The following is a 12,398-nucleotide window of genomic DNA, read 5'->3' on the forward strand; positions in this document are numbered from 1 at the left end:
GGTATGGGCAAGAGTGGGGAGTTGTACATGTGGTGGCATACTGTGGTTGTTGTTCTTGTTTATCCTTCATTCTCAAGAAGGATCATGGCATACTATGGAGATCACCAAGAAATGACATAGAAGCCTGGATCCAGGAAAGATAAAACAAACATTCATTTGTCAAAGCTCAGTGTTACAGGGGTTGGACTCCAAAGTTCCAGAAGGGATATTAGGATCGTGGCCAGAGTGTAGACAGCATGATGCAGCAATGATAATTCTTAAAAAGGTAAGAATATATTGGGAGAGAGAATTCTGGCAAGATGGCATAGTAGGTCAGAAAATTCCAAGCTCTCCAGATTTCCCCCACAATTGAGATAATAATAGCTCCTCAGGGCAAACATAGAGCAATAAAAACAAACAGAAGTAGGAACAGAACAGTGGTCCTCCTGGGACAATTGGAGATCTGAAGAAAAATCCCAGGCAGTAGATTTGGTCCCTATGAAGAGTAAACACCTTCAGGCTAGGTCTGTTTAAACAAGGGACAAGCCCAGGATTTAGCTGGATTGGGAGGCTGCCTCAGCCCCAAATACAGGAATTTTTACCCCCATGAAAATGAGGGGAGTTGGGCATCTGAGCTGGGGAAGATCAAGGGAACTTATGCTGGCAAAAAAACACCTGACCCAGCTGTGCTGCAGAGATGCAGGGGTGAGTAAAAACCAGCATATGGCTGGTGAGTGCAAATGCATTGGAGGGGGGATGCTGCTAGCTGTGGGCACTTACAAGAAGCTGGAGGTCTTGGTTTTAGTTCCAGGCCAGAGTGGAGAATTGAAGGAGGATCTGAGGCCAGAGGCATCATTCCCCATATCCCAGGACTAGAGGTGATTACAAGAAGTAAGCTGCTACCAAAAAAAAAAAGTGAAGAGGCAAAGGAAAATAGATTCCAACCACAGAGAGCAACAATGGAAATAGAGAAGACTGGAGTTCATTTTCAGAGGAGGATATTGAAGCAAATAAATCTTCTTCTACCCCAAAGAGTAATATCAGATTTTCACCTGCCCAAAAATAATTCATAAAACTTAAAAAAGACTTTAAAAAACAAATGAGAGAGATTGAGGAAAAACAAAAAATAAGAACAATCCAAGAAAAACAAGAAGATTAAAAAGGTATCTAGAATCTTAAGGAAGAAAGTGACTCTTTGAAAATCAGAATTGGGCAAGGGAAAGCTAGTGAAGTTATGAGATAAAGAAATAATAAAACAAAATATAAAGAATGAAAAAATAGAAGAGATGTAAAATATCTCATAAGGAAAAATAGCAACTGATCTGGAGAATGGATAAAGAAGAGAAAAAATAAGAATAAAATCCTGAAAGTTATAATAAAAATGAATCTTGATACAACAATGCAAAAAATAATTAAAGAAAATTGTCCTGAAGCATTAGAACAAGACGGGAAAGTAGAAATAGAAAAAAAAAATCCAATGATCACCACCTGAAAGAGATCCTATAAGGAAAATCCATGGGAATATCATAGTCAAATTTTGAAACCCACAACTCAAGGATAAAATATTATGAGCAACAAGAAAAAAAAATTTAAATATGACACTACCACAATTAGAATCACACAAGACCTAGCAGCAGCAACACTAAAGGACCATAACTCTTGGAATACTACGTATTGAAGATTAAAAGAGTTCTAGCTGAAAAAAATCATGCCCAACAAGCCTGAATGAAAAAAATGAATATTTAATGAATTGTCTGACTTTCAGCATTTTGTTTAAAAAAAAACTGAGGGGGGGCCGAGCCAAGATGGCAGAGTGAAAGCAGTGACTTGCTTGAGCTCTCCTCCAAACCCCTCCAAATACTCATAAAAAATGGCTCTAAACAAATTCTGAAGCAGCAGAACCCACAAAAAGACATAGTGAAACAAATTTCCAGCCCAAGACAACGTGGATGATTGATCAGAAAGGTGTGTCTTGCCGAGCTGGGAGTGCAGTGCAGCGCAGTGTGGGTGCACAGGCCACAGCTGCAGGCTGCAGCAAACCTGGAGCAGGCCTCAGAGGACTGAATCACGGGTAGCTGTGGAGGTTTCCAGACTCCTCAATCCACCAATGACAAAGACAAATTAGAAGGTCAGTGGGAAAAGTCTGTTTCTCTCGGTGCCTGAGAAAGGAAGGCGGGGTTTCAGCTCCATTCCCCAAGGGGTGGCCCTGTGGGGGGGCAGCTACTTCCCCAGCTTCCAGCCCACAGACTGAGGGGGAATCCAGTGGCTGCTCAGAGAGGGATTGCAGGGATCTCTTTGCCAGTGCTGAGGCAGGAATCTCTTGCTTTGCCCGTGTTTGGATCTGGGCCACAGTTCTGGGCAGCAGTGCTGGGGTGAGGAGGAGAGCTGGCTTGGTGGAGCTTGTAGTAATTATGGAGAGGAGCCCCTTCTCACAGTTACAGGACAGAAAGGAGTACTTGTAGTCACAGGCCAGGAAAGCAGTACACACCTTGCCCCTTATCATACCACCTTGGAAGAACTGGTCCCTACAAGTATCTCTGAAAACATCTGTACAAACCCCCGAAGCTTGGGACAGTACATTCTCCACATTGGAAGGAGATTCATACCTTAACAAAGAGTTTAAAACTCAAATAATTGGCAGGGCAAAAAGAGTCAGACTATATTATCTTACTTTGGTGAAAAAGAAGACCAAAATATACAACCAGAAGAAGACAACAAAGTCAAAGCCCCTACATCCAAAGCCTCCAAGAAAAATATGAATTGGTGCCAGGCCATGGAAGAGCTCAAAAATGATTTTGAGAAGCAAGTCAGAGAAGTAGAGGAAAAACTGAGAGTGATGCTAAGGGAGACCCAAAAAAAATTGAAGAAAATAACACCTTAAAAAATAGCTTAACCCAAATGGCAAAAGAAGTCCAAAAAGCCAATGAGGAAAAAAATGCCCTACAAAGCAAAATTGGCCAGATGGAAAAGGAAGTCCAAAAGCTTACTGAAGAAAATACTTCCTTAAGAATTAGAATACAGAAATTGGAGGCTAGTGACTTTATGAGAAATCAAGACACTGTAAAACAAATCCAAAAGAATGAAAAAATAGAAGATAATGTGAAATATCTCATTGGAAAAACAACTGACTTGGAAAATAGATCCAGGAGAGAGAATTTTAAAATTATTGGACTATTTGAAAGCCATGATCAAAAAAAGAGCCCAGACATTATCTTTCAAGAAATTATCAAGGAAAACTGCCCTGATATAGTAGAACCAGAGGGCAAAATAGAAATTGAAAGAATCCGCAGATCTCCTCCTAAAAGAGATCCCCAAAGGAAAACTCCTAGGAATATTGTAGCCAAATTCCAGAGTTCCCAGGTCAAGGAGAAAATATTACAAGCTGCCAGAAGGAAACAGTTCAAGTACTGTGGGAACACAATCAGGATAACACAAGAGTTAGCAGCTTCTACATTAAAGCACTGCAGGGCATGGAATATAATATTCCAGAAGGCAAAGGAGATAGGATTACAACCAAGAATCACCTACCCAGCAAAACTGAGTATAATCCTTCAGGGAAAAAATGGTCATTCAGTAAAATAGAGGACTTTCAAGCATTCTTGATGAAAAGACCTAAGCTGAATAGAAAATTTGACTTTCAAATACAGGACTCAAGTGGAACATGAAGAGGTAAACAGGAAAGAGAAATCATAAGAGACTTATTAAGATTGAACTGTTTACCTTCCTGCATGGAAAGATGATATTTATAACTCATGAGACCTTTGTCAGTATCAGGGTAGTTGGAGGAAAAAAATTATATGTATGTATATGTAGATAGATAGATAGAAGGCACAGGGTGAGCTGAAGATTAAGGGGTCATATCTGGAGAATAAAATTAAGGCATGAGAGAGGATTATATTCGGAGAAGTAGAAAGGGAGAGGTAGAATGGGGTAAATTATCTCACAAAAAAAACCCAGAAAAGTCTCTTAGAGTGGAAGGGGAAACAGGGGAAGGTGAGAGGGAATGAGTGAATCTTATTCTCATAGGATTTGGCTTAAGGAGGGAATAACATACACATTCAATTGGGTATGGAAATCTGTCTTACCATACAGGAAAATAGGGGGGAAAGAGGACAAGAGAACAGAGGGATGATAGAGAGGAGGGCAGATTGGGAAAGGGGTTAATCAGAAGTAAATACTTCTGAGGAGAGACAGGATCAAAAGAAAGAATGGAATAAATGGGAGGGTAGGATAGGATTAAGGGAAATAGAGTTAGTTTTTCACAACATGTCTACTATGGATGTGTTTTGCATAACTGTACATGTACAACTTATATTGAGTTTCTTGCCTTTTCAATGAGGGTGGGTGGGGAGGGAGGATGAGAGAAAATTTGAAATCTAAAGTTTTAAAAACATATGTTTAAAAAAATGTTTTCACATGCTACTGGGATATAAATATAGGAAATGGGGTACAGAAGCCCATCCTGCTCTACAGGAAAATAGAAGGGGAAGGGGGATAAGAGAAGGGGAGAGAGATAGAAGAGAGGACAGAGTAGGGGAAGGGATATTCAGAATGCATGACATCTTGGGGTGGGGCGAGGGGGGAGATGGGGTGAACATGTGGAACTCAAAAACTTGTGGAAGGGAATGTTGAAAACTAAAAATAAATAAATTTATATTTAAAAACAAAAAAAATCTGAACTTCATAGAAGATTTGACATAGAAGATTCAAGAGATATATAAGGTACATACCGAAGACTAATTACAAGGGACTCAGTAATAACATATTCTTTACCTTTCTTGTGAGGAAACGTAAAATGTATGTCTAAGATTGTTATTAATAATTGGGCAGTTCATAAGGAAGATTGGAGTGGACCTGAGTATTATATAATTTTGAAAAGTAATTTAGGAATAGGTAAAAAGAGCAATTACCTAAGGTGTGAGAGGAAGAACCAGAACAGAGAAATTAGATGAAGAAAGAGGGCTGGTACTTCTGGAAACCTATTTTCATTGAGAATGGGTTTAAGAGGGAACAATAGATATATATATCTAGAAGAAAATAAATGTCATTTAAGTTCAGAAAGAAATAAAATGCTATGGAGATAGGGAGAGGGGAGAAAATAAGGCAGGGATCTTTAGAGAAGAGGGTGAGAGAATAGTTTAGAAGGGTGTTTAGATTAGTGGGAATGGGACAATAAGGGAGGGGTCTTTGAAGGGGGTTAGGTTGAGTAATGGGAGGGCAAGATAGTGAGTATAAGTAAAGCAGCAGAGTCAGGAGGGATAGGAAAAAAGAGATATGAGCAAATATAAAATAAAGATTAGGAGTAGAAATTGTTAGGGGAAAAGGAGCAGGGGTGGTAATCAGGATCTTGGACAAAGTTAAGGGTAAAATAGATTTAATCAAAAGAGAAAAATAGAGGAACTACACTATGTGTCAACCACATTTATCAACATTGTTTTGCACTGTTTAAAACAACTAGACCATATATGGTGAGAATATTGCTGTGATGTGGGAAACAATGAGTTAGTGGACTTGGAAAAGTAGGGAAAGACTTGGACTTATGAATGAAGAGGTTATCCACCCTCAGAGAAACAGAGGATAAATTAGTATGGTCTTAAATAGATGCATGTCTATATGTGTCTATAGGTGACTATGATTCTCAATATCTAAGTATATGTATGTGTAAATATATATATACATATATATGTATATATATGTGTATATATATACATATATATACACATATGTATATGTATATGTATATGTATATGTATATGTATATGTATATGTATATGTATATGTATATGTATATGTATATGTATATGTATATGTATATGTATATGTATATGTATATGTATATGTATATGTATATGTATATGTATATGTATATGTATATGTATATGTATATGTATATGTATATGCATATGTATATGTATATGTACAGGTGTATGTGTGTTTATGTATATATGTATATCTTTGTATATGTTTACATATATGTATATATGCATGTATATGTGTATGTATTTCTATACCTTTATCTATCTATCTATCTATCTATCTATCTATCTACTATCTATCTGTCTATCTGTCTATCTGTCTATCTATATCTGTGCTGAATTGTAGCCTTTGGAGGGTTAGGGGGAAAAAGAACAAAATAAAAAGTGCACAGCAAAGAACAAAATAAAATTAACAAGGAAGCAAAGAAAAGATGGACAGCTGTCAACACAATGCATAGTATTTATTACATAGGTTTTCCTGAAATGGAAATTTATTGCTGTGTATTTTTTAATCCTCTCTCACATTCTGCTGTGTACATAGCAATGCATTTTTTTATTTTGTATTATTTTACTCTTATTATTTAAATTTGTTTATTTTTCCTTATTTTGTATTTAAGTTTAAAATGAAAAATTTACAAATAACAAAAAGAATATTTTGGGCTGAACATCAGGAAATCTTGGTCCTATTTCTACTCAGCCACTATCTTTCTCTATGACCTTGGAAAAATTACTGTTCCTCCTGGGCCTCAGTTTCTCTTTCTATAAAATTAAAGTTTGCATTATATGTTCTATAATGTCCTTCCCAGTAGCAGTCAAGTCTAACCTCACAAACAGGGTGATTAATTCTGAATTCTGAATATCATATAGTGTCATTTCAAATGGGCTCACCAAGGAGAATCATGGAGGTAAGTTGGTCATATACCAGCTCCTTAGCAATTTAGGGTCATTTAATACAGGGAAAAAACTACTTTCATCTACCCTACCCTCACCACATCACTATATGACAGCAATGTACAAAATTTAATGTTCATCATGATAGCCCAGTGTTACTGATAAGAAGATTAGATTATGGTCAGTAGCCTCTATTTACAAAAGCAAAAGAAGATCTAATATAGCCGAGAAAGATTTCCCTCCCAAATGGCTTAGAAATAAAAACTGACACATAAAGGGGTAGGCTTTATTTTCATTGAAAAAATATTGACTTTGTGACAGGGCCATCCTCTGAGAATGCTGTGACACTTCTTTCTGTTACAATATGCTAAGTGAACTCCAATGAATTTTAAGACCGCAAGGTATTCTGCACCAGAAAATTTAACACTTACTGTGGCTTGGATGGCCAGAACTATGGAACTGGGCCTTCTGGCAAAGCACTGGTGTAAAGAATTGATTTCTGTCTCCCTATATGTAAAGTGGGATTTAGACTAGATTACTCAAAGATTCCTTCAAGTCTCACATTCTGTGTTTTGTGTTCCAAGGTTCCCCCCAGCTTTGACATCCCATGTTCCAGGTTCTAGGGTCCCATCCAGTTAAAAAAAAAAAAAACAAGTTTTCCATGAAGTTTGTTCAAGGGCTTCTGTAGGGACAGCCTTATTATAATGCTGCCATCTAGTGAGCAAAACATAGGTTACAGATATCAAAAACTGGCCACAGAAACTCACGCTACTGGAGAATGTTAGATCTGGAAGGAACCTCAAAGAGTATCTGTTTCTGTGTTCTCATTTTACAAATGAGGAAAATGAGAGCATAGGGAAAATAGATGACTGATTCAAGATCATAGAGCTAACAAATTGAAAATTCCAGAATTCACACCAGTCAACTGTTCTTTCTAAAATGCCATATGTCTTACTCAAGTCAAACAATGAATTATTTGGATAATTTAAGACAAAGTATTCATTTCCTGGAAACCTCTTTAAAATATTAAAACAATCAAAGTAAAGGTTTCATTGAACTTCATTATAAAAATACTTGACCAATTCCATATGTTCCATAGGTATAAGTTCAGCCAACAAGTAGAGACTTGGGCATTGCTAGGTTAAGATGGCCAGACCACATGACTAATGGTTATCTCACAACCTACCCTATGGCTGTGGCTGAAGGGTAAATGCTTATGGTCTTATGCAGAAGAACCTGGACTGGGACTTGGAAAACCTGGGTTCTTCTAGGTCTGTGTCTGACTCTTACATATTGTGTGATCTTGGTCCAATTCCTTCATCTCTTGGGACAACTCAGTTCTCATCTATGAAATCAGATGGTTTAACTCGATGAGCTCTGAGGTCACTTCCAGCTCTGCCCTTATCTGACTGTCTTATCTGTATGTGTTGCTCTTTCACAGGAAAATGGTGGAAAAGTGACATTAAAACATCAGAGAAAATGCTGAAACTAGATTAGTGTTGTATGCTGATCACCCTCCACTCCTCCATTTTCCTGTCCCCTTTCCTTATTCCTCTTCTGCATTTACTTTTTTTCAAGGGGTTACACTATAGATACACATCTATCTACTGATTATAGACCTATGGAAGGTGTCCAATCTAATCCAATATACATCTATGTCCTCTGACATTTTCTCTGTGAATAAAAAAATTCCACAGAAGCCAAAGTCTTGTTTTATTTTCAGTATGACTTCAATACATAGAGGGGAATTCAATATAGCAAAAGGAGTCCTGAGAGGGACATCAAATGACCTGGGTTCAAATCCCAGCTCTGCCACTAACCAGCTAGCTATAGGACCTGGTGCAAATTGTTTTCTCTTTCTGAACCTCATTTTCTCTATCAGTACTATTTAATATCAGAATGATTAAAGAGATGATTTGTGAGTCCTTAGAAAGGAAAGTAGTCATCACTCCAAAGCAATGTCAATTCATTAACAGTAAGTCATTCCAGACTAACCCCATTTCCTTTCTTAAGAGGGTTATTGCATTCTAAATCAGGGAATGTGATAGACAAAACGTTCATTTCTCTAGGACATTAGACAAAGTCTCTAGTGATATCTTTGTTGACAGATGGAGCATCATAGACTGCATGAGAGAACAGAGAGAACAACTAAGAACTAGTTGAAGAAATGGGCCAAAAGATTAGAATGTTTAAAATGTCCATATCTTTGGAGTGTTCTTGTCAAGTATTCCAAGTGTCTGTCATTGGAAGTGTGCTATTTAACATTTTTCAATGACTTCAATGAAGGCAGATGTGTTATGTTCTGCTTATGAAATGATAGCTAACCAAAAAAAGAAAAGATAGCTAATAGAGAATAACAGAATCACAAATTTTTTAAAAAGCTTGAAGATTTAAAATCAGGGGGAAAATTAGAAAGGAATATAAGATCTTGTACTTTTATTCAAAAGTTAATTGCATTTTGAATCCTATCTTATGTTCTGCTGCACACATGGAGATTTTTTCTTATTTTGTATTTAAGTTTATAATGTTTCTTTTCTTATTGTGTATTTAAGTTTAAAATAAATTAATAAAAATCAATTCCAAACATATAGAGCAAGTTCATAGCAGAGGTGGGGTATTATGGGTATGGAACATCAAATATACAGACTTAGTTGACATGTTAGTTAGTTTTGCTAAACTGATTCCTCCATCCTCCTTCACTTTCTTTTAAACATTTTTTAACAAGAGAGGGATCTCTGAATAGGGAAGAGTAAATGATATATTTAAAAACAAAAGTGATATTGAAAAGTTATCAATAAAAACTTTTAGAAATAGAGTAAGATAAATGAGAACAGACAACAAGCTTTTTAGGTGTAAAATGGATAGTCTATTACATTAAATTACAAAGATTTTGTACAAATAAAACAAATATACCCAAGATCAGAAGGAAAGCAGAAAATTGGGAAGATTTTTGTAGACAATTTCTTTTTTTTAATATAAATTTATTTTTAGTTTTCAACATTTACTTCCACAAGATTTTGAGTTCCAAATTTTTACCCCATCTTGCCCTCCCCCACCCCAAGATGGCATGCATTCTGAATACCCCTTTCCCTAGTCTGCCCCCTCTTCTATCTCTCCCCCCACTTCTATTATCCCCTTCCCCTTCCATTTTTCTGTAGGGCAGGATAGATTTCTGTACCCCATTTCCTGTATTTCTTATTTCCCAGTTGCATGTGAAAACATTTTTTTAACAGGTGTTTTTAAAACTTTGGGTTCCAAATTTTCTCCCTTCCTCCCTCCCCACCCACCCTCATTAAAAAGGCAAGCACCTCAATATAAATTATACATGTGCAATTATGCAAAACATTTCCATAGTAGACATGTTGTGAAATACTAACTCTATTTCCCTTAATCCTAAATAGACAACAATTAATGGAGGGAGTGTTAACGAACTGCAAAATAAGTCTGAGTTAATCTGGCAGCCAAAAAAGTTCATTTAGTCCTATACTGTATTGAGATAGGCATAGCAAACAATAAATAAGCATTAATTAACCACCCACACTGTGCTCCATGATGGAGATTAAAAAAGATGAAATACTCTGGGGTCTTTATATTCTATGAAGGGAGACAATTTATATACATACAAGTGTATGAACATACAGAAATATATATTTATGTATGTATGTGTGAACACATACACACACACACACATATATATATATACACACACACATTCCTATATATACATACATTCATATACATATGCATACATTCATATATATAAACACATATATACATATGCATACATACATGCATACATATTTTATATATACACATATGTATATATAAATTTGGTGGGCTGGATTAGGAGAAGTCACTTATAAGAAATAATGCTTCAGCCAGAATTCAAGGGAATAAAGAGATTCCAACAGACAGAGGTGTGGATGAGATGCTTTCAAAGCATGGGACACAAAATGTCCAGAGGCACTGAGATGGTAGATGGAATATTTTCTGTGTGTAACATCAGGAAGGTCAATTTGGTTACCAAGGAGTATGTGAAGGGGAATAAACATATAATAAGTCTAAAAAGATATATTGAAGCCAAGTTATTAAGGTTTTTAAGTGGAAAACTGAGTGACAGTGTATAGAATATGAAAGATGATAATATTGTTATCCTGGCCAGAACAAATTTACCTTGTTTTGCTGAACTCTGGGCACCTTATTTTAGGAAGGACATTAATAAACATATCCATTCTGGGTGTGGTAGTACATTTTTGTAATCACTGCTACTAGGTAGGTTGAGGCAAATGGATTGCTTGAGCTCAGGAATTTTTAGCTGCAGTAGCCTAAAGTCAATTAAATGTCCATACTAATTTCAGCACTGATATGGTAAACCTTTGGGGATGGAAATCCACAAGACATATTCAGAATTGAGGAGCCAATCCATGTTGAGGATATGGAGCAGATCAAAGCTTTGTACTTATCGGTAGTAGAATTGTTCTGTGAGTGGCCACTGCACTTCTAGCTAAGTGGAGATAGAGACACTGAGGCTATCAATCAAACAATCAATAGATAGATAGATAGATAGATAGATGTATGCCTCCTTTTCTTCTCTGAAACTGCTGTCACCTTGATGAAGGCTCTTATCACTCCATAACTAGACTATTGAAATAGCTTTTTGGTTGGTCTCCTTGTTCCAAATTTCTCTGTACTCCAGTCCATCCTCCACTCAGCTGTCAAAGTGATCATCCTAAAGTGTGGATCTGGTGATGTCACCTCCCTAACTCAATAACTTCCAGAGGTTGCCTATTGACTCCAGAATAAAATATAAATTCCTCTGTTTGTCATTTAAAGACTTTCATAACCTGTTCCTCCTACTTTCTAGTCTTCTTACACAGTACACTCCCACTTCTCCCACTTACTCTTTCATTCAGTGACTCTAGCCTTATTATTCCCAAAACAAAGAATCCATCTCCAGGTGTGATCTTCACTGGAATACTGTCCCTCCTCATCTGCATCTCCTGGTTTTCTTCAAGTCTCAGATAAAATATGACCCCAAATAGGAAGCCTTTCCCATAGTTCTTTCATTCTAGTGCCTTCCTTCTGTTAGTTATTTTCAATTTATCCTGCACCTAGCTTATTTGCAGATAATATGTTCTAGAGAGTAGGGACTATCTTTTGACTTCTTTTTGTATCCTCAGTGCTTAGCATAGTGCTTGACATATAGAAGCTACTTAATGTTTATTGATTGACTGACTGATGTCCCCCACCACCCAATCCCACTCCCTAACTTCATCTAAATAATGAATCAGGAAGACACCTAGGCATAGTCTGATGTTTGTTCTAGTTGTCTCCTTAGTGATGTTTCCACAACTCCATTGAAATAAAAATTATTGTTCCTCTCTCACCATGCCTGGGAGGATTGAAACCCTTACAAAGGATTAGTTACTTTAGTTCTGAGTGTTCCCTATCATTCTACAACTCTTTAAGATGAATTGTGGATCTGCACTGGTAGGAGAACTTGACACACTGATGAAATTACAGTTGCAGACTTTGTCCACACCCTTCCAAAATGCAATCACTACAGGACACAATTGGATATTATAACAGAATGATAAATTCTCCATCACCAGTTTGATTACATGGTGACAAGTTTTCAACCATGATGATTAAAATAGTCTGCCAAGTAAAAAAGGGTCACTCTACATTGGTGGAGTGAAGACCCACATAAAGGAAATCCTGGTATCTTGAAGTATCAAAGCATAAGGAAAGTACATATTGTTATGTAAAGAT

This window comes from Phascolarctos cinereus, unplaced genomic scaffold (genome assembly GCF_003287225.1).
Source record: "Phascolarctos cinereus isolate Bilbo 61053 unplaced genomic scaffold, phaCin_HiC Scaffold_2;HRSCAF=192, whole genome shotgun sequence".
NCBI lineage: Eukaryota > Metazoa > Chordata > Mammalia > Diprotodontia > Phascolarctidae > Phascolarctos > Phascolarctos cinereus.